General features: G+C 48.0%; 1 long non-coding RNA gene across 1 annotated transcript in view; it reads left to right on the top strand.

The window, feature by feature from the left end:
* Positions 1–23,730, top strand: part of LOC122174079 (uncharacterized) — a 59,929-nt gene that overhangs the window by 10,283 nt on the left and 25,916 nt on the right. The window lies entirely within an intron of this gene.

Below are 23,730 nucleotides of genomic sequence, written 5' to 3'. Positions count from 1 at the left end.
GAGGAGCGCTTGAGAGCGCCCCGCTATGTAATTCATACATTGCCCAAAGGTGTCACCGCTGAGCAACCTGGGGTCCAACTCAATGCAAAGCTCCACACATTTCAGAAGCATCTAGTTGTCTCAAAATAGGCATCCCAAATCCATAGATACCCCGAACGAGAGGAGAGCTGTGAAATGATGGTTCCAATAAGCAGACTGAGAGAGACATCTGGGAAGAGGAATATCCTTGTGACATGTTTACCACAGAAGCCCTCTTTCCAAGCAGGCTGTCTGCTGGAGGGTGCCTTTTACAAGCAAATGTGTTTTCATTAGGGATGGAACCGAGCTGCAAATCTGTGGGCAGTGCCCACAGCTGAACTTTCCTGAAGTTCGCAGGTGTTCAGACCAGTCTGGCCCATTATAGAAAACGCTGCCAGCTGGGGAAGCAGGATCCTGGATGCTGAGAAATCCCCGGTACAGCAGAAGTTTGGAGAAGTTGCCCCCGCTCCCCTCTAGTGTCTCGAATTTCGATTGAAATGTGCGATGCCATTGCTGAGGTGAAGGAATTCCCAGCAGGGAGAAGACAAGAGACTTTCCCGGCTACCCAGCCAGCCCACCAGATGTGAGATGTGATGCGAATGGAGATTTACCATGGAGTCATCTACTTGTGGAAGATAACCTGCCTTGCTCATGTCCCAGGAACTGACTGCTGAATTATATGTTGCAGCAACACCCTGACCCTTCCGTGAGAGAAGGAGCATGTGCCCTTACTCCCTGAAACAACAGAACCAGAGAAAAATGGCCAGGCTACTCATGCCCCAGCATCTAGCACAACGGGAACTCAGTTTTTCAGGCTTTGAGGCTTCCCTACAACAGACAGCTACATGAGAAAGCCACTTAATTCCTCTCTGCCTGTCCTCGGGACCCACTTCTGATCCCTGCAGCAAGCTAAGTCCCACCTCTGCAGAGACCTAACCCCCAAAGAGCTTGGTTTCCTTTCCCTCCCAGCTCCAGATCAGCCCCTCCTACCTACAGAGAAACTCGAGAAGGGAGCGAGGTACATAGTTGGGGTCCAGATCAGAGTATCCTCCCAGTGTGGGGATGTTCCCATTTGGGTTTCTGGAGTGGATCCATTGTAGAAACAAGCCAGAGCTGTGGGGTTAAGAACAGTATCCAAACTTTCCCCAAGTTTGTGTGAGTGCGTTTCAGAATTGGGGGTCTCTAGTCTGCAACTTTGTGCTCCCGGGGGCAGGGACTGGGCTGCTGCTGTGTTTGAAAAGCACAGCTGGGCACTACTACAATCCAGATAACAATGATCATCGTCCTCTTATAAAAACCCAGCAACAGCAACCAAATGCCACCGGAGCAGCTGTGCTGGCTGTGGGCTCAATCCAGCCGGGTGCTGAGCACTCCAGCCCCCATCCCTTTAAACACACCAGTGGTCCCATTGACGTCAGTGGGACTAGGCAGGTACTCTGCTGGGTCAGAGTACTTTATGGGATGTTACCCTAAAAAACACGCCAAAGAGTGCCATGCATTCTGGTAAAGGATACTGGAGCGATAGTGCATTTCCCATTTACATGGGGATTGATTCAGCAATCAACGAAAGTGTTGCCATTGATTTCAGTTAATGAAGGACCAGATTTACACCACCTTTCCAAACGCTAATCGCAAACCAATGTACTGGCTGTCATAAAAGGAATTGCTTCAGCCATCACCAGAGTGCAGCCACTTCTGGGGCAGAACAAGTCAGCTGTTTAACACTGCACAGCAATGCTCAATAACAGTTTGCCAGAGGGGAAGTGAGGAATACACATCTAGTGGCAGGTGGTTGCTTCAGGCAGGTGGAACAGAACCGGACTGGAATTTGGCCACATGCAGTTCCAGATCTTTAGTCGCTGTGCAGTTTGCCGCTCTTGCATTACAACTTGTAACATGAGTTTGTTCAAATAAAAGCTGCTGTTCATCTAATCCTTATTTAAGGACTGTGTATTTGTTTTGGAGTTTACTGCAGTCATCAAAGGTTAAACAGCCTGAGGTTTACCCTAGGGAAGCTGTTCTTGGCTGACCTGCTTCAGAACAAGGGGTCTAAGCGAGTGTCGGGGCATGGTGCTATACACCAGAGAAGGATGCACGCTGCAAGTGAGAGGAGCATTCCTGGCTACTTCTAGAACCAGGCAAATGAGCAAGAGAACGTGCGTGAGAGTGTCCAGCTATGTTCTGGCTGGGACGGGATCAATCAGGGGTCTGAAGACAGGAGGCTGGACTAGATGAACAATGGGTCTGACCCAGTCTGGCAATTCCTATGGCCCTATTGGATGGAGAGAACCATCTCTTTGTGTCTTAGGCCCCTCCCGCCGAGCTGTAAAATGGGGATAATAACACTGCCACCCTTTGTCTGTCTTGTCTATTTAGAGAGTGAAGCTCTTTGGGGCAGTGACTGTCTCTCACTATGTGTGTGTACAGCTCTGAGCACAAGGGTTCTGAGGCACTACTGTAATAACAATAATTAAAATAAATACATAATAACCAGGTCAGAGCAAGCAAACGGTGAATGCAACCTTCTCCGTAAATCCACTCTGATTCCCAGCCTGAGCTTTCCTGGGGTCCAAAGTGAGGCCGGCTCAGTTGGTTTTCCTCCCCATCTTTCTCCGTTGTTTGCTGTAGTTTTGGCACTTCCAGGTTCCAGCCAGGCCTGGTCACAGCAAACATGGGAAAGGCTGTTTCCTTGGAATTTCGGGCCCGATCAGAGGAGGCGGCATCAGGGATCTTCTGGAAAAAACTCTTCTCCACGCAGGAAAGCCCAAGACAATTCAGCTACTTTGGAGAAGTAACTGAACACAGAACATTACCTGAGCTGTTTGGGAAACGGGAGAAGGGGAAAGATCACAAACATTTTTGTTTCCAGTTTTCACAGGTTTGTTTGTTTTCACTGACATTTTCTGACCTCTCTCAATTTTATTATTATTAGCAGCATTATGCCAGCCATGGGTGCATCCCTGAGTTTGCTTGTTTCAGGTGGTATGAGTCATTGCAATAAACATGATCCTTCGCCTGGGAACTCCATGGGCTGTATCTTGTTGTACGTGTCTTCAGCAAGCGGCACAATAGGAAAATGATGCTCAATGGGGCTATGAAGTGCTATCATCATATACACATTAAATAATCACAACAGCATGCTCACACGCATTCACCTGTCCGTGGGCATGCACCCACTCCAGACCTACTCCTACACACCCAAAACCTGCCTACAATACCGCACACCTCTACTCTCCCTCTCTCTCACACGCAAACTCATCCCCAGATCCCACTGTGATGAGCAGGGCTTGATTCATTGAAGTCAGTGGCAAAAGTCCCATTGACTTCAGTGACACAGGATCAGGCCTTAAAGGGTTAGTAACAAAACCTGAAACCGAGGGAATTTGCCCAATTTTGGGGATCCATAAGGAAGGTTGTCAAGCTGGGCCCTAATCCTCAACTGGGGCAAATGGACACACCTCCATTGACCGTAACAGGGTATGCCAGTGTACGCTGTGCTGGTATCTTTATGAGGAAGATTCCTGAGTGATGATAAAAACAGAAGCCCCACACCTTTCCCAGCTTGTTCAGGTGCAGCTAACCAAGGCACGGATGTGGCGGAGAATTTGCATAAATAGCTTTGTAGATCTGAGCCCTAGTGAGAAAGTGTTGAGCGGAGCCATAAAAAACTTGGGGCTTTTTCCCATTGCCTATTTAATCCAGGGGATGGAGCCCCGGTTGTGGGAAAACTTTAGTACAGATTTGACAATGCTGATTTTTTTAAATTGCATTTTAAATTTTCATCCCATTTGAAAAAAAAAAATGTGATCAGACCCCAGGATAGAGTATTTCTGTTACTTTAAAAAGGACATCCCCTCCCCAGATATTCCTACACCCTGTAAATAGGGAAATGCTGATGGCTATAGGCCGTATACTGTCTTGTCCTAGCTGCAGAAGTCCCTGCTGACTTCAGTGGAAGTAGGAGTCAGCCCGGGATCTTGGTTTTTAAAGTCTGGTGTCTGTTGGGCCTGTTGTCTCACTCTTCGGGAGCTGTAACACTCTCAGACGTGTGGAAACACAACATCACTTCATACAAAGTGCAATCTATTCTAGAAGGGTTAAGAACTGGAGCTTGAGGACCCAGGGTTGAATCTGGTCTCACTTACACCGCTGTAATGTGGCTTACTCCTTATTTACCTGGTGCAACGGGCTCTAAACCAGCCTGACACTAGATCTTGCAATCCAGACTGCAGCTGCAAACCAGCCAGATAACACTGTTGCATTCACTCACCACAAACTGTTCTCAAAACAAGAGCTTGTTATCAGCCCTTTTGGGCATTCCAGTGCAGACGGCCCCGGCTTGCAAAACAAACAGCTTCTAACAGGGACAAACCGTGACAGCCTGATCCCTATGGGCATGGTGGTCCTGTGTGACTCCTGCCAAAAGCAGAGTGTTCTCATGCCCTCCTGTCCCCCGGGGAGTCACCGAGAGGCAGATGTGGCTGCTGAACCCAAGCAAAACCTTCTGCCAGCAGGATTGACAGCCTCAGCAGCAAGGAGGTGTCCATAATTCATTCCGGCCAACCTGAGATGCTTAGTCAATTGTTCCCAGGGCCTGTGTTTGTCACTGGGGAAGACGCCAGCGTCCTTTCCTCCCCTCATGGGCCTCTCAGCTTTACATATTGCAAAATGCAGGGCTTGATTATAGTCTTAAACACATCCGCTGTGTACACAATGTCATCAAATGACCATGCACGGAAGCATATTATACACACGCCATTGCCATGTGAGGTTTTATTTAAGGGGCCATACTCGTGTAAGATAAACTGGAGCCAATTCGAAGGCCGCTCTCTATTGCGGTGGTTCAAGGATTCATTTTTTAACTGAAATATTCTCTGTGAGTGAATGTAGTTTCATTGGTAATTGCTCTAGTGAGAGACCTGAAGGCTGATGTCCTCTGTGGATATACAGAACAGAGACAGCATGGGTGAGGGCACTGCAGTCTGTCTTCATGTTGTTTTGCCAATCTGCATCAACCTCATCCTGGATGGATAATGTTTAGGATTAATAATACTACTTAACCCTTATATAGCCCTTTCCCCATACAAACATTCACTAAATAATCCTCACAACATCCTTAGGAGGTGGGAAGGGAAGGCTCCCTATCATTTTGTATGGGGGGAAACTGAGGCACAAAGCAATGAAGGTCAGTCAGTGGCTGAGACAGGATTGCACTAGTGGATATACAGCGCTGGACTGGGAATTAGGAGACCTGGTTTTATTAGTATCTCTGCCACTTTGACCTGCTGTTTCAGTCTACCTCTCTATCCCTCCAATTCCCCACCTGCTGTTTGCCTGACTTGTCTATTTATATTGTAAACTCTTCAGGGCAGGGACTATCTCTCACTATGTGTATGTACAGCACCATGGGGCCCTGATCATAGCTAGGGCCACTAGATGCAGATGCTATTGGAACATGAATACTAATAGCTCTCCCTGCTCCATCAACTGCATTGTACTCTGTAAGCAGGGTAGGATCATTCAAGCTTCAGTAGATCACCCAGACCTGGGCTTCTAATATGAGCCAGCCAGCCAGGTGGGCAGATGGTTGAGGGAGGTGTGGCTTCTGTGGACACCTGGGAACTCAGCTGAGACCCATCACACTCATTCCGTAGGCCAATTGCCTGCCACGCTTGTTAAGCTAGTTACGCCAGTTGTGTACCTTTTTCAAGAGACTCAGGCCCAGATTTGTAAAGGTGTTGAGATCCTTAAAGGTTCCTTTATGCCCTAAGACTTCATTCTTCCTTAAACTGGCTTTAGCTAAATCAAACTCCACTCAAGTTTCATCAGAACCATGGGACACTAATCTAAACCCCTGTTTAGGTCTAACATTCGCCCATTAGAAGAGCTTCTGCCCTGTTTGTCTATTTTCAGAGCTGGTTCAGTGGTTTAGGATCTGTTTTGTTCCAACAGAGTGTATTTTACCTTCCTGATTATGAAATATACTATGCCCTGTTGTTTAGCCTAACTCCTGAGAAACCCGGATTGGATTTTAGACTGGAGAGGGTGGGGTGCCACCTCCTCCCCACCCAATAAGCTTATAAAAGAGCACATTAGTGCAAAGGTAAGGTAGAAGTCCTCATGTATGGGAGGGATGCAATGTAGTTAGCCAGCAAGTGAGAATCTCTGGAAAGCTCCTCTTGAGGAAGGAAAATATGCCTAAGATCAAGGAATTTCTATCCCAGGTAAAGATCTGTCAAACTTTCTTAGAGCTGAGTCCAGTTGCTGAGGGATAAGGAATAAGATCTTAGTGAGTAAGGGGCAGGGAATGAGGAAGACTGGGGATTTTTCCTTTAGGGAGGGAGATAGGTTTAAGCCTGGACAGTGAGTGCTGGGTCATTGGTTTCCTTGGCTGGGGTTCTATAGAGGGTGTTATTCCTTGTGTTCTCTCTGGATTTGAAGTGGGGCATGCTTTCAGATGCTGCCCATGGGGCCCCTTCTCATGCCAGGCAAGAAAACTATTGGAATGCCAGATCTGTTAGGCCTTGTGGGCCTACAAATGGAAAGACAGGAGTCCCCCGGTTCTCTTCCTCCTATCTTGGTGGGTAGGATGGATAGCTCAGTGGTTTGCACATTGGGCTACTAAACCCAGGGTTGTGAGTTCAATCCTTGAGGGGGCCACATAGGGATCTAGGGCAAAAATCTGTCTGGAGATTGGTCCTGCTTTGAGCAGGAGGTTGGACTAGATGACCTCAGGTCCCTTCCAACCCTGATATTCTATGATCTTCTCCTCACACCAAAGAAAGGTGTTCATCTTTAGTTCCACGAAACCTTTCTCTCAACTCTGGCCCCTCTAGATGTCCCCCTACCCCTTTGCTTCCTTGTCATCTGTAACACTTTCTCCCGGCTTCCTTTGGCCTGTAAAAGGCCATGCAAGGAGCAAGGCACTGGTGATTCAAACCCAATACATTTAAGGGGCAAAGCAAACATACCCATTCTGCTCCCTTTCAGGCTAACACAGCTGCAGGATAGTTTGCCACGAACCGGCTAGAGAATGGGATCCTGCCTCAGTGATCTTAATGATGTATCTCACTTTCCTGGGAAGCCTTGCAAATGGTATGTTACGGTGATGACTTCTCAGGGTGCCCAGGACAGTGAGTCATCTTGTGATTCCCCTACCTCAGCAAGAGAGAGAATTGCTTGTGCTTAACTGTCTATCTGCTTCCTGACACCCTTCCCCCCCCTCCCCCCCAGTCTGTTAGCCACCCAAACAACCTCCTCAGGGCTCTGCCAGCCCTGACTTTGCCTTGACGGTAACAGGTGCACTCCAGTCCCTGAGCATCTTGAGAGCGGCCCCCTGTAGTATCCCCCTATCATTGGACACTCTCAGAAATTACCAGGTTAGCTGTGCCCAAGGGGACAAGTCACATAACTTGACTGCAAAAAGAAGAACAGGAGGACTTGTGGCACCTTAGAGACTAACAAATTTATTAGAGCATAAGCTTTCGTGGACTACAGCCCACTTCTTCGGATGTGGGCTGTAGTCCACGAAAGCTTATGCTCTAATAAATTTGTTAGTCTCTAAGGTGCCACAAGTCCTCCTGTTCTTCTTTTTGCGGATACAGACTAACACGGCTGCTACTCTGATAACTTGACTGGTACAGCTCTGGATCAGGTCCTGTATAACATCACTGCACTGAGATATAGTTATAATATATCCTCAAAGGCTAAGAGTTAAGAGCAAATGAATAAGGATAATGGAAACAGCAATGGGTGCATATAACCAAACGTACAGTGTGCTTCTTAGAGTCCAAACTTAACTGGAAGTTAACAGGCTAAAACCCTTGTCTAAAGCAGTTTCTCACCTAATGCAATCTCCTGGCATCACCCACCAAGGTTGTGGGGATCCACCTTTCATGAATACAAAGAGCTAGCCTTTTTGCTTCCTCAGGGAAGGATCCTTTTGCTACCTCTTATATTTCCAAAAACTCTGTTTTATCCCCAGAGCCAGGACAACGCTCCCCGCCCCCCAGGTTCGTTTCCTGCAGTGCTGGCTCCAAGTGCTCTTCACGTATTCATGTTGATTTGATATGCAAAATGGGCTTCTACTGTAGTGGTTTACAGTGCTTAGTGTATGAACCTAGGCAGACAGCTGAATCTGCATCCTTTAGTCTGGTGAAACCGGTTTGTCAATTCTGCCTGGGACTCCACTTCAAAAACATATTTTTACACACAACTCCTTAAATAGCACCCATCCGTACCTCTCCTAACAATTATGGGGATCAGCAAGACACCGGCTTTTACTAGACAGCTCACAGGACCCTTTGTGGATAAATACTATGAAAGCAGCATATTAGGCGTAGTGAGTTTGTCAGGCCTGGTCAGAGCCACTGTTACAGAACAGTGAACGCTTTGCCAGTTGGCATTGAGGGGTTTTTAGAGTCACAATTACACCGTGAAGAGAGGAAAAGCGAAAGTCCACCCACCTTCTCTCTCCCTTACATATCTGGCCAATCTCTGCCGTATCCCGATGCCTCCCAAACTGGGAAAGAAAGCAGCAAGGAAACACCCGCTCTCTTTTCTCTACCTGCAGGGGGAGCTAGGAAAGGGAATTGGATTTTGTCCCCTCTTTTTCTCCCAACTACTTTGGCTCCCTTATGGGTGTGCAGCCTGCTTGGGAGCTATTGTGAGGAAGTTAAGAGGTAGAAGGCAGCTGCGTTCAGTGGCTGGCTGGAAGTGTCTGAGGCCCAAGAAAGTGCTAAATTTTCAAGGGGCCAAGATGTTCGCTAGAAACACTGGAAGGGTAAGATGCTGCTCAGCCCAGACTCCATACACACAGGAACATCTTCCCAAGCTGAGGGCGTTCTGGGCTGAGTGGGGCATGTTACGTTAACATAGCGGCAGGGCTTGTAGGCCAAAGCTAAGACCCCACATCTGACCACACCCCTGGAACTTTGGGCAAGTTTGGATCTCGATCAGAACTTTGCAGCTGGTTCCTTGGGCTGACCCAAAATTCCAGGCCTCAACTCCCAGGTTTGCAGAAGTTTGGATATGGATATGGATCCAAACATTCCTGCTCTGTCTCATCTCCAGTTAACATGAAAAGCATTAAAGGCTGAAAGGGGAAAGCCCTGCAGCATTTTGGCGTGCAACCCTGTTGTGGGTGGGGGGGAAAGAACGTTAAATCACATGCTGAATGGGAAGACGTTGAAAGGAAATGAAAGCGAGACGTATCTCCCTTTTCTTTTGCGAGTATTTTTCTCTCTTGCTGTTGTGTTTTCCGTATGCAAAGAGCAGCTCTCTACTGGTTTGGGGGAGAGAATTCTGACTAAGCAAAATACCCAAGAAAGAAAGCGTGCAGGGTGTATGAGACTCCCTCTCAAACAGTCGTCGTGAATTCATGCCCACCACTGCCCCGCCCCTCTACTTACACTGAAATGTGCAGTCCGTGGAAAAAGGAACCATAACTTTCCACGTATATTGCACCCCATGCTTACTCTCCCTTCCCAGCTGAGAAACACCAGGGATCCTTCTAGAGCTCCTTTCTCTCACAGGTTTGCGCCATTTCAATTTTTTCTTCCTGATGCTAAAACTCATGGGGGGGATTTAAAAAAAAAAAAATTCTCTGTGCGCTCCCAGGCCTCTCAGTTCTTTTCAAGGGGTTGCTGAGTCCCTGGGACTTAATGCGGTGTGTCTCCTTCAAAAGCCCCTTTTGGCTGGCATGATGGCATGTGTTTAATGGGGCTTCTCAAAGGCTCGGCTTAATGTGGATTAGGTCACGGAAACTCCGGCGCTGAACAGAAGGGGCTGTTCTGAATGGTCAGGCAGAGGCGAGGGTGTCTCAGAGCTCAGCAAAACTGTATGAGACTTGGAAAAGAAAGAGAGACGTCGAATCGTAGAACTTGGCGAGGAGCGTCCCACAAGCTCATCCAGTCCATCCCCCGTCAGGGCAGGAATGTTCAGAACATTTGCAAGGGCTAATACAGTATTAAATGGACCGACCAAGAGGGAGCTTCCTCCATGTCCTTTGGGAGACTAATCTGCCATCTAATACATGTCACCCTCAGGAACTTTTTCATTAGACAGCCTTTATTACCCTTCCCTTAACATCTGTATTGTTGTCACTCCCTAATTGCATCTCATTGCTCCTAGTAACTGCCTTACGTGCAGCCCTACGCAATTCCTCCCTGTCCTGGATATTGGCAAAGATGTAACTGAATGCCAAATTACCCTCTTTAACATAACCAGGAAGATCTTCCTGCAGGGGGAGATCCTTTACTAATATGCAGAAAACACCCTGAATCAGTTTACACCACTACTACCACTCCCTTTTTTTTCTCTTGGATCGCTCTCCATTTTGTAATTTATGTTCCTGTTTTTTCTGGAGTGGCAACCGGCTCCCTTCCCCCTCCTGCTTCTACAAGGGATGTTTACTTCAGGGGACGTGCCCAGTCAGTGACATTTCAGACCCAGCCTCTAGATTCAGATTTTTTTTTTTATATAGAGCTTTATTTCCCCCTCAACAATAAATAGATTCTGGTGGGAACAGAAGAGCACAAGCCTGGTTTTGGCACTTGGCTAGGAAACCACGCTCCACTCCCTGAATGAAGGAAGGTGGTTGAACTGGAACAGATGTGCGCTCCCGATGGAAGGATATTGCACACATTATCTCCGCAGAGACAACATTTTTATTCGGAGCTTTCCCAGATTCCTTTTCAAAGCGGCTGTATATTGTGCCATTGAACTGTGTCCACCAGGAAATGTGTGTAATATTCTGTGCAGGACCTTTTCATGGGATCGTATAAAAGCATACATTTTCCCCCCCCCTGTGCCTTACCCTTCGTCTAATTATAACCATATTTCCACAGACTCATGAAAGCCACAACAGGCTGCGCGATCACAATGCACCTTCCTGCTCAACCCCAACCCAAAAGGCCACGAGCAGCCCCCTGCTTACAGGGCAAAGGGCTCGGTGCAATGAGAGAGAAAATGGAGCCTTGGGCTTCCAACAAGCACGGGAGCCTGTGGAAAATCAATTTTCCTTATTTCGTGTCTTGGTGCAGCCTTCAGTCTAGCCGCTACCGAATGCATCTTTCTGGCCCTAATGTGAGCTGGCATGAGGGATCATTCAGGCTGCTCAGAGGAGAGGGCTGCATGGGAAGATGGCAGAAGGGGAAGCTACTCACCACCGGGACACCTAGTAGGGATGGGTTTGTGAACGGAGTGATGGACTCAGATGTCTAGGGACTTGGGAATCTTTTCTCATGGGGCCTAGCACTCATCTCTCCTCAAGAGGTGCCTGCAGCCTTCACCTCCATTTTCATAAATGCTTCAAGTCACCTCTTTGGGGAGAGGGGCAGAATCAGGTGAAATATTTGCCCAGTTTGTGTCTTTTAAGGTGACATGTTTGCATCATTTCCCTTATCAGACTGAGAAGCGGCCGGCAGCTGAATCATCTCCTGAGCGAGTGTGTAGTAGAGACGGGTCCTGAGTCATGAAATCCAGACCTGGGCCCAACCCTCCCCCCCACCCTCCCGAGTCAATGGAAACTCTGTATCAGCATTCTGATTCAGATCCGATGTGACAGCGAAGACCAGCAGCGTAAGATAAGATAGATCAGTCTCTTATTGACACGGGTCTGAGATACGAACTTTAGCCCTCGATCCCGATAGTGGTCCAGACCTCCACCATATTCGGTGTGGGAGGTTTGGAACCGGTGATGGAGTTTGGGCCCCTCTAGGGTGTATGCATGACTGAGCGAGGCCTGGAGAACAAAGGGTGGCTGCTGAGGTGCACACACGCAGTTTAATATTAACTTCGGCAACACAAATCCCAGGGGACTCGGGCGCAGGCATCTGAGCACACCTCTGCCACCTGCTTTCAAAGCTTTTTTTATGGCCTTTTTACTCGAGGTTAAAGATAAAGAGACGGAGATCCATGACCCCAGGAGGAAACTCGGCTGTGTGAGAAAATCCAGCACTGCTCCAAGCCGTACTTGCTCTGTGGGGAAACAGTCTCCAGAGCTGTTAAGCCGTCACTTCTCACTAGCTCTAAACCCAGAACCTGCTACCTGGAAGCCAGGGAGCAGAACTCACTTCTTATGGTGTTTGCTGACACAATTCTGTTCAAGAGCTTTAAATCACAGGCGAGCTTCAAGGACTTGGAAACCAGGACTCCAGGCAGTGAATGCTGCCAAGCTGTTTGCACCACACCTGGCTCTATGTCCTTCCGACTGACCCCAGTGTCTTGTGCTTTGTTTTGTCGGTTGGGTGTGGACCGATTGCTCCACTATTCTGTCATGCTAACGACTTATTATTATTTTTCTGGCTTGCTGACTCAAAGGTTTATAGGAGAAGGCAGGGAAACCCAGTCTTCAGGACTGTCCCTGCAGCAAGCCATAATAATCCAAAGGAAAAACAGCTCCAGAGCTGGGATTGTGATTGGTTCTTTTCAAAGGAGGCTGGGTGACAGCTGGTTAGTCTCTGCCACGCACAATTCACCGAAAGAATAACCTCATTTGCCTGTAATAAAACAATATGAAGAAAATAACGCTTTGAATTTCCATAGGTCAGTTCAGCTGAAGACCTGCAAGAGGTTGGCAAGGTTTAATGGAGCCGCACCGTGCGCTGGGGCAGTTGGAAAGCTACAATTCTCTCTTGGAGATGGGCAGACTAAGCATTGAGGAGCAAAGTGCCTTGTCCAAGTTCTCTCTCTGGCCTCGTCCACCCAAGCAAACTTTTATAGCCATGCTTCACAATTGGTCATACAAATCCCTGAACCCTGTCTACACTACAGCTCCCTCCACGGCTCACACCACTGGCAGCGAATTACAGCTACCAAGCTTGCTAGCGGAGGCAGCCGGTAAGTTAAGGCCAGAGTGTAGAATAGTACCCTGGTCCCCTGTCTCCGCTCTCACTACTGGGCAATACACCCGGCCTTCAGCAGTAATGTAATGGGCTCCAGTTACTATACAAAGAAAGAAACAAGCTACTGGAGGATAGAGAGAAGCACAGGGTCACTCACTCCTTTGTCTGCCTCCCTCAGCTGTGCCCAAATTCTGGCCAGATATGGGCAATTACATTTAGTACTATTCCCAGTGATTCTCTCTCAGAGCTTTAAATCCCTCTATGCTACCTTCCTTGGCTCTCCCTTCTACCCTCTGAGGGAGGGGGTTTCTCTGATATCCAGCCTAAAACTCACTTGGACTCCAGGTTCATCACCCGTGTCCACCTTCAGCTGGTCATCAAGGGCCTGATTCAAATAATGGGAATCCTTCCACTGACTTCAGTGGGCTTCAGATCAGACCCCAAAGCCTTCAAGGTTTGAACCAAAGACGGTCGCCTCGCCTCATGGCTTATCTGGCTGCAGAAACAGGCTGTAAGTCTGGGCGTGGGGGCCCCAACTCCAGCCAATGGCAGCACCAGGGTTAGTCCCTAGCATCTGCAGTTAAACCAATCAAACCACCGGTGGCACTGCTGCCGCTCATCCCGGGTTCAAGCCGGGGTTCGCCGCACTAGTGCAATAGCAGCACTGCCTGTCTATGTGAGGGGCCATCAGGGCAGCCCCCCCAGTGTGATTTGCATCTGATGTTGGGCCCCATTTCTGCCAGGGGACAGGAACATTCCCAGCACCATGCTCTGTTCCAGACGTGCCCTGCTTGGTGACAGGAGCCTCTCTGTTGGGTTGTGCTTGGTCCCTTGCTGATACATGGCAGTACCTCGCCTGCCCTTTTGTTTCATCACTGCCATGCGCTGGCAGGGACCGGGAGCTAACTGGGGCGGCTCATAGACTAGCCAGCTGGGGGCCCACGAGAAGTGGCCGCAAACCTATCCCAGCTCCCCGTCTTTGGGAGCTCAGGGCCAGATCCTCAGCGGGGCTCCAGCGGCACAGCTCTGTCACAGTCGGGAGCTAGGGTGATTGATGCCGGCTGTGAATTTGGCAGGATGAGTTCCCGTTGAGCAGGATGACACGGCTCCCCCTTCGCCCCTGCAGTATGTTTCCCCAGCCCAGGAAGCAGAAGGCTGATCTGGAATATTGTACTGTTTGCAGACGCTTTGCCCAGGACTTGGCCTCTAGGCAGGTAGGGGGGAGGGTGAAGAATAGGCCTGTGGACACCACAAGCACCCGTCTTGCACCATGCAACGAGGCGCATTGGATCTGAGTGGTGGTAGACCTACCTATTCTAGCACTGATTGCACCCGCCTGCCAGCACACAGTGCATCCCCCACACAGGAAGTATCAGCTGTTAAACTTATATTACACTTTGTATTAGCCCAAAAGACAAGAGATTATAGTACTGAAGTTAGTGCATTTCCCATTTATTACCCCCATGATTTACTATCTAAATATTGATAACAGCTGAATACATTGCTCACAGGTGCAGCTCATTGGGCCTCCACGCCTACCTGCCTCTGAGATGCCAGATCTCAGCCAAGCCCAGTCAAATTCTCCCATGGGATGGGCTCTGTGCCCTGCCCGCATGCCCTCTTGTGCTCCCCAACTTCGGCAGTGCCTGGCTTCACCCTTAGCCCAGCAGGGTGACCCAAGTGACTTTTTAACCTCTCGACCCTTCTCGTGACTGTTTGGAATCGTCTCCTGTGCAGAAAGGGGAAGGAAGCATTTCTGTTTCCCCAGTGAGACTCGTAACCTAGCTCCGAAGGTCAAGCTTATTTTGAAAAGTCGTGTGCAGCTTATCTCTGCTTGCAAAACTCTCGACTTCTTACGAAAGGCCCTTGTCTTGCAAAACCGATGGGTTTTGGGAAACCTGCTGGATATCAAAGCAGAACTCACAGGTCAATGTGAGTTGTCTGATCAGTGTGGTCTAGTGACTAAAGGAGGTGAATGAGAGTCAGGACTTCGGGGTTCTGTCTCCAGTTCTGTAAAATTGGGATAAAAATACCTGCCTCCCAGGGGGAAGACTTAATTAATTAAGATGTGTAAAGTGCTGGCAAATTCTCAATGTCTGGCCATGGTACTTACCTGGCCCCCATTATTGCAGTAGCTAGGCACCTCACAATCTTTTCTATATTTCTCCTGTGAGGTAGGGCAGTGTTGTTATCCCTGTTTTACAGATGGGGAAACTGAGGCACAGAGATGCCAAGTAACTTTCTCAAGGTCACACAGAATGTCTGTGGCAGAGCAGGAACTTGACCCCAGGTCCTAGGCTAATAACGTAACCATTAGACCATCTGAATACTCATCAGCATCAGTTCTATCCCCTCATCTTGTGTGTGGGCTGAATGAGAGCGAGTCAGACTAGCACGTTTTTTTCTATCATTCTAAACTCCTCCCCCAACCCCCAGCTCCTGTAGAGATTATTTGAGAGGGGACCATGTTGCTAAACCTAAAATGTTTAGCTTTAACAATGTCTAGTTGTGTCTCTTTCCTAATTCATTTTTCTCTGCTGTTAGGGTAACGGCACTGATTTGTCTCTGTTCCTACACCTCCCATCTCTGATTCATTCCAAGTCTCATTCCCTTCCCAATAACTGTTCTAGCTTCCAAAGGCAACTGGAAAAGGATAATTTCTTGTCATTCTTGCATCTCTCTGTTTTTGCCATGAAAGAACGATTTTTGCTACATTGGCCATATTTCTGTGCCAATGTTACCACTTTGGACAAAAATCACAAAAAGCATTCTCCTCCAAGCCAGCAGAATTCATTTATTTAAAATGTGGAAAAACTGCTTTGACTGGTGAAAAGATATTTCACCTAGGACAAAAATCGCAAAACATTTAGGAAATTCAATCAATGAACTGGTTATAGTGTGTGTGTCTGTGTGTGATTGTTGGATAAAATCAGAATTGTACTGCTGTGTGTCATAGGTCCTATACTGCTCTCAGGTGAAGGTGATTCTCCTTCAGGAGCACAGCTTTTGCAGTGGGAGCCTCTGAGTTCTATTCCCGCTGCTGCCATGGAATTGTAATCCCTCACCATGTTGCGCAGCACAGGGCCAATTGTGAAGCTCTCAATAGTCACAGGTTTGTGACAATTTCTTTGCATTGCGGAGACACATGAAGTGAACATGAATAGCTTCACGCAGCTCTAAGTGTGAAATCTTCAGCTCAGGGTGAGAGCCAATGAGCTTTATCTGACACTTCAATCTTGTTGGAAACTTTCTTGCTCCTCTTAGGGGCTCATTTAAACTATGGTTCTGCACTGCAAAGGTGTGTGCGCTTTTATAATACATCCTGAGTTGTACTGAGGCTTTGGGTGTGTTGGTAGCAAATCATAGCGGAAGTTAATTGAAGAGATGCTCTGGCCCACACAGTTCCTTAAGCTGAGCTGGATTCAGCATAACTGAAGCTTGGCACGGATGCGTTTGATCTGAGCACTAAATGACTTCACACTGTAGTAATTGTGAGAATGTACAGTAGGACCTCAGAGTTCTCGGGAATGGAGGTTGGTTGTAACTCTGAAATGTTCAATAACGCTGAACAAAACATTGCGGGTTGTTCTTTCCAAAGGTTACAACTGAACATTGACTTAATACAGCTTTGAAACTTTACGATGCAGACAAAAAATGCTGCTTTCCCTTTCATTTTTTAGTACTTTACATTTAACACAGCAGTGTACTGTATTTGCTTTTCTCTTCTTTTTTGGTCTCTGCTGTTGCCTGATTGCATACTTCCAGTTCCAAATGAGATGTGTGGTTGACTGGTCAGTTCGTAACTCTGATGTTCAGTCCTAGTTCGCTAATAATGCTGTACTCAGCACAATACATGCAAAAGCACCTTTCACAGGGTGCCCTGGATGCTGCAATGAACGGAGCTGGAGAAGTTCATTGCTGTGGGCCCAGTTCTAATATTCCTTATTCAGACAAAAGCCCCATGGGATTGGGCACTATCTATTTAGCAATCATTTCAGCCTCCACTGAGAAGCAGCCACCTCTGGGCTGGAGGTCAGGCAAACAATATTGGTGATGGGGAATTGTAGCCTGTACATTACGGTAAGCCCCAGCGATTACCATTGACGTTCATGCATGGCAGCTAGGATCCGAGTCTCTAAGGCCTCATCTGCGTGCGCAGAGACCGAGTTTTCTACCTCTGCAGGGTGATGGGCAGAGTCACCCCAAATGGGATTTGAACCTGGAGGTCCTGACAGTCGGAATAGCTCAACCGAGAAGCTCTGACCACAATGCCCCTGTTTGAAATTAGTGCAACTGGAAAAATCTCTGCCTCAGCCTTGTGCCTGCATGAAAAAGGCCCTGAGGCCCAGAAGCCGTGTGCAGTGTGTCCAGGGGTTCACAGGAGCTGGGCCCTACCTGATGCTGGCGCTATCATCTGGAGGCTTTGCCTGTGTCCCCGTGTGCTTCCCAGACTCAGGCTGCTACGTCCCAACAGGCTGGCACCAACCAGTTTGATGTAAGGCCAGGCAAAGGGAAGGCGCTGCAGAAAATGTCTCTGCAACGGGGCAGCTAGTTCTTCAACTAAGGGAAAGCAGGAAGCCAATTTCTGAAGCCCGAGGCAGGGCTAAAGGAGGGGTTGGGGGTGGCAGAACCTGGAGCCCAGAGGCTGAATGTTATACACCACCCTTTAGCTCCTTCCTCTCCAGCTCCATAGCAGAGGTAGGTCTCAAGACCTGATGCCACTGAAGTCCATGGCAAAACCCTCATTGACTTCAGTGGGGCCAGGATTTCACTGGGAGTCTGCTTGGGCTCTGCCACTTCCCTGTGCCGATGCTGGAACCGTTCTTTACTCCTTCCAAGCTAGGTGGTGCCTGCATTACGAGGGGAAGGAAATCTCAGAGTAGGCCTCCAACACGTGAATGCCTGCAGGTGAATCACTGCTTTTATTAACATCCTTACTGCAAATACAGCCTATAATGTGATTTCCTTGTCAGAGCCTCTTGGCAATGGGTAATGGATACATTAGTACTATGTCTTTAAGAACTGGCTGCCTAATTGGACTGTCAATCAAAAGTATAACTTCCTCCTGTCTGGAAAGCTCAATAGATGATCTTTTATCACCGAATGGAACAGATCTAGGCATTCTGCTGTAGAGCAAGTATTTAATAAATGTGTCCTTGTTATTAGATAGAGTGAACTCTCTGTATTGCTTTCATATTGCGCTAAAGGACAACTTTAAGACGTCATCCACTTCTTGCTGCTTGTTAGTTACAATTAAGGAGCATGGGGATTGCCAGCCTGGATCACACCCCTGGTTGATCTAGATCAGTATCCTGCCCCTGACAGTGGCCAGCAGCAGATGTTTCAGAGGAAGGTAAAAGAACATAGCAGCAAGCAGGTATGGGCTAATCTCGCTCCCACAGTGGGTCTCATCCTGATCTCTAATGGTTAGAGCCGTACACCACCATCCTTTTTGCATTGCTTCCTCCTTGGCAATATGGCTCTTGTAGAGAAGTTCTAAGGAGCAAACACCCACAGTAGAGGAGCTCTGGATTGGGAAGTCCCTTAGGATGCATGTAGGTCATTGCATCCTAGACTCTGCGATTGACACCTGCCTCAGGTCTGTGCTGAGTTAGAGAAAGGGTGAACGGATCTATATTCATCTCTGCTATCTCTGAACTAGAGCTGTGCAAATAACTGATTTCCGGTTCTCGGGCCAAACAGAAAAATCGAAAACGAACAAACAAAAAATTTGTTTTGGGTCAAACATTTTTTTCAGTTTCTTAACCTTTTTTTAAATCAATTTGAAGTATAATTTTAAACAAAACATTGTTTTGAAGTAAAAAATCAAACGTTTTCTTTACAAAAAAAAAATGTTGACATGAAATATTTTGATTTGTTTGTAATTTTTTTTTCCGACTGAAACAATTTGGCGAATCAGATGTGAATCCGCAAATCACTTCGGTTGATCCAAATTTGCATTTTTGGATGGAAAAAAAATGTGTTGTCTTGAAAAATTTCACCCAGCTCTACTCTGAGCCCAGCTAAAACTCGTGTTGTTTTGCGGCAAAGACCTTCTGTGCCAGGAAAGGACTAAGGGACACCTGCTTGCCACATGACCCAGCAAGGAAATTAAGGGACCTGTGTGTCCTTCCAGGTCTAGGAGCTGAGAGAGGCAAGGCCAAGGTCTGGGGAGTTGGGACTGCAGCCCACCTGGAGAAGGGGAATTGCTTTGCTTTGATGTTACTTCTGAGGTTTTAGTTTTTTGTTTAACCAGCAAATTGTGCCCTGAGGCAGGGGCTGAACCATACTATGTGTGGCACTGCCTCCTTCCTGGGCGGGTGAGAGAGCCCATCAGCTTACACCTTCCCTGGGAGCTTAGTGAAGAATTTAGTGGACAAGCAGAAGTTTGGCCTCTGTTTGATCGGGAGCCCCGCAAATGTTTCCGCAGCTCCAGTTTCCTGGCGGAATCTCTTCTTGGAATGTTTCACTCCACAAACCGATGGTGAATATGTTTGAGATTCAGGCTGGGGGCTGCCACCGGGGTCAGGCCGAGAAGTCGCGTGGCATTGTTTCCATTCCGCCGCGGCCGGAGCCTGCAAGCGCATGTGCGTGCAGCTCTGAAATGGACTTGCTGAGGGCAGGGCTCAGCTTGGAGCGAAGCTTGGGGCAGCACTGTGGAAGGAGTGCTCTTATCCCGTTCCCTTCCCCTGCAGATCCCCTGTTTGTTTGGGCTCCCCCTGTCTACTTTTAGAAGGCATGGTGGAGGCACATGCTACGGTCCGACGGTGAACACCCAGCTTTAAACAGATACCCTTCGTTTAGCTCGGCTGGCGCAGAACTTAATCAAGTGTGTCTGGCGACACTTACACCCGCTAAGGCCATTAGGCAGCAGGAGACAATCCGGGAGCTGTGGTGGAATCAGTGTTGAGTGGCCTGGGACCTTACAAGGGCCTGCTGTCAGCACTGCCTGTAAAGCAAACAATCTGGCCTACCTTAAGAGTAACCGCCTCTGGGGAGGGAGTGTGGCCTGGTGGGGTTAGGACTCGTTGGGTTTGCTGCATGGGCAGCCACTGAATCACTTTGACATTGCCTGAGTTAACCCAGGCACAAGGGGATACTCATCGTTACCTCCCCGGGGGCTGTAAAGCTCTATCTAATCCATTTTATCCAAGGCTTATCGGATAGGCCTATGATGGTATCTGTTTGCCAGCTCCTTCCGTAGGGGCTAGCTTCTTGGAGGAAAGCGGCTTTGGAAGTGTAGCAAGCCCGTGGCCAGCTAAGAATTTCCAGCTTGTCCTGGCTGTGAAAGCCTTGCAAATTGCATTAGATGGCTGGGCAGTTTCCAGAGGAATTCAGTGCTAGTGGACTTGAGTGGACGCACTGCGGGAGGGAGCTGTGTTGTTCTTTGTGAGTATTTCTAGGCAGGATCATCCAGTGGTTGGTGTGGTGACATCTGAAAGCGGGCACCCGGAGCCGGTAGGAAAAGGTGTGCTCAGAGGGGATGCATCCTGACTCTCTGCTACGTGACACTGGCTTGACAGAGCCTGCGACTAACCTGTTAAATAGAACAGCCACCTTGCCTGCAACTTTCTTCTCCTAGGCTTGGCTCTCACTGGACTTTGTTTCAGTGATGAGCCATTGTCTGGAAGATGGGGGCTAATTCCTTGGATGGGATCCTTTCTTGATATGACTCTGTCTCAAGCCTTTGCAAATGTGGCACATGCTAAAAGCAATGGCATAGTACATTCAGCCGGGAATGTGTTTGTATCCGAAAGGGATGCTCTGTATTTTGCAAGCACCACATCATTCCATGGAGATATTATTTACCATACAGAATATGCTAGCAAGGTCATTCCTAGTTCCTAATTTTCAAAACCGTCTCTGCATAAATATAAATGAAAAGAGGAAGCTCAGGAAATGGAAATTTCATGTTGCAAGCTTTCTGAGTTGTCCTGACAAACATGCTGCTTCTTAATGACATCTTGTGCAATTGACATTTTGGCTGGGAGAAACAATCCAGCCAAGAGCTCGCACTGAAGCTCTAGCTCCTCTGTCAGTGGGTGAGCCTCACGTACGTTGCAATTAAAACACAGTGAGCTTAGGGTGACCAGATGTCCCAGTTTTATAGGGACAGTCCTGATTTTTGGGTCTTTCTCTTATATAGGCTCCTATTACTCCCCCCCACCCCCATCCCGATTTTTCACACATGCTGCCTGGTCACCCTAAGTGACTGCCTAGTTGTGTTTATGGTCTGAACCTCTTATAGACAGACAGACACACACACACACACACGCTGCCCCCCCCCCCCGCCCATCTGTGGCTTGGGTGTGTCGAGAACTTAGAAGGCAAAACTATAAACACTGAGGAAAAGGATCTAAACAGAGAAACAGCTGGGGAACTTTCCATGAACGTATCATCGAAGCTGGGATCTCTAGAAGTAACAGGCCAGGTTCTGATCGCGGTTACACTGGGGTATATCTGGCGTAATTCCACTGGCCACAGCCGAGCTCATAGAGTCACACTGGATAGCTTGGCACTATGGTCCCGTTCCATTGAAGTCTATAGAGCTCTGCCAGTTTACCCCAGCTGAGGATCTGGCCCCTCCATCTTTAGTAACTTGAGGCAAGACCATCACCTATCCAGTTCTACTCTTCTCCCACCCCCCCATCCCCAAGAATTTTTTTTTTTTGGGTGTGGGGAGTCCTGATCTGAATTTCACAGCTCAGGCCCACCTCTCCCATTAAACAATCACCAACTTCCTTATCCACCGCTCTGTCTAGCTAAGTCCCTACCTCCTGTTCCCCATTCTGGTATCTGGACGCTCGTGTGGGATAGGTGCTGTAGTCCAGGCATTTGATTTTGCTCCTGATACCTTTTGTGTGCCTTGGGGAAGTGAGATTTAATATCAAATTGGTTCTTAAATGCAGATTTTTCTCTCAGTGCTTCTTTTTTAACCATCTCACTGGACAGCCACCGTTGTTACTAGAGGTTTCAGGGGTTCTGGTGTAGTCTGGCCAAGCAGCCAGTGAGATTCCACTGGATTCCTTATTCAGTACACAAGTGTAACAGTCCTCGTGCAGCGTCCTTGTCCAATTCCATCCCTTCAGCCAGCCCCTCAGCTCCTGCCCTGAACTCCCTCGGGCGCTCTCTTGGGTGCCGGTATTTGCTCATTACCGCTCTAATCACCCAACATTAGCCACAATGATTGATTGTTAAATTGTGCTGAGTGGCATAAACTGGGGGCGGGATTACCCCGATCTCTTGCCCAAAATTCACACTGCACCCAAACATTTTTAAAGATTTGGTAAAAAGTTTAGTTCACTATTTTTGTCTTGGCTGTTAGTCTGGTGTGTGCTGAGACCGGAAGTGTAAATGCCCATGAAGAAGATGATGCTCACATTAGAATTCTGATATGTCCCGTCCCACTTGCTCCAAAGGGACTTGAATGAGCTTTGGTAACTTTTGGGTGCTGACCTGAACCCAACTTTCTAAACTTTTTGAGGTACGCCTATCACTCGGAGGGCACTGCAGCAGTTTGTTGCAGGAGGGCTATTTACACTAGATAGGTCTGCCGACGTGTATGTGGGGGTGGTTAATAGGTACCAGCACATAAAAATATATAGCATTGTTCGGCAAATAGTAGGTTCAATAAAGCTGCTTGTGTTATCCATTGCAAATTACTTCCGCAGTAAACATCTCCTAGCAGGGTTTTTGCTAAAGCCCCCTACGAATACAAAAGGACAGCTCACTCCTCCCTATAGGAAGCCAAAGCAGACATCTGCCTTGGGGATGCCTTTAGCAACCTAACTTTGAACCCTATACTGTCAACCAGACAGGAGGGGAACGCAGCAATGAAAGGTTGGGGAAGACAAGATTTTGAGCAGGGCCATGTGATCAACAGTGTCAAAGGCAGCAAAGAGGTTGAGAAAGATGAGGGTGGAGCACAGGCTCTGGGATCTGGCCAGGACAAGGTAATTAGAAACCAGTGGAGGGTAGGCAGACTGGAGTGCCAGGTACATTTATAGCCCTGCATAAGCATAACTGACAAAGATTTAAAGAACCTTTCTAATCCTTGTAGCGAACATAGTTCAAAGAGCCGAGGCAGCATCCAACCCTGTAACAGTGTGGGCAGAGAGGACGAGTCTTGTTAATTACCGTCTCTGCGGCAATAGCTGTTAAATATTTGGGGAAATGAACACTTGGCTGCAAAAGCCAGATTTGATTTTCCTTTTCTTCTCTCCCCCACCGGCCTGAATTCTAGACTGGTGCCCTAAAGCCATAGAACATCAAGCTGCCTGTCTTGATTTGATTCATTTTGTTTCGGATTCCATGGGACTCCGCCACACTGGTCTCATTTCCCAGCTCCTCCTTGCAGCCCCCAGATATTCTGGCTTTGGCCTTGTCACATCTTTCTAGGAGGAGGTCCCGGAATGACTAAGCGACAGGAAGAGGGGACTGGAAGGGAATACCAGTCACAGGTTCCTGATTCGAGCTCTGGTGAGGAAGATCGCTGGCCAGTGGACGGCTCTAGTGACTATGAATGGGCGAAGTATAGAGCTCTTCACCCCTAAACTGCCTGCTTGATTGGTGCAGGAAATTCTTATTTGTCATCGTCTGATGCTTAATTAACCTCTGAGAAATAACTCCGGTCTCTGAGGCACATGGGGATTTTCAAGGTCTCAGCCCCCAACGTGCCCCCAGCAATGCCCACTTCTGTTCCAAATCTGGCCACTCACCGTGGGTGCCGAGCTCTTTTGAAAACCTCTCCCTTAGATATTACTGTGATGAGTGTGTTGTAAACCCCAGGATCAATAGAGAGACTGGTGCTGTAGACAGGGCCCTGTCCTTAGTGTGTAGAAGTCTATATGGTACCCGCACAATTCTT

Source organism: Chrysemys picta, chromosome 18 (genome assembly GCF_011386835.1).
Source record: "Chrysemys picta bellii isolate R12L10 chromosome 18, ASM1138683v2, whole genome shotgun sequence".
Taxonomy (NCBI): Eukaryota; Metazoa; Chordata; order Testudines; family Emydidae; genus Chrysemys; species Chrysemys picta.
The sequence above is the reverse complement of the archived record's forward strand: the minus strand, read 5'-3'. Positions and strand labels throughout refer to the sequence as shown.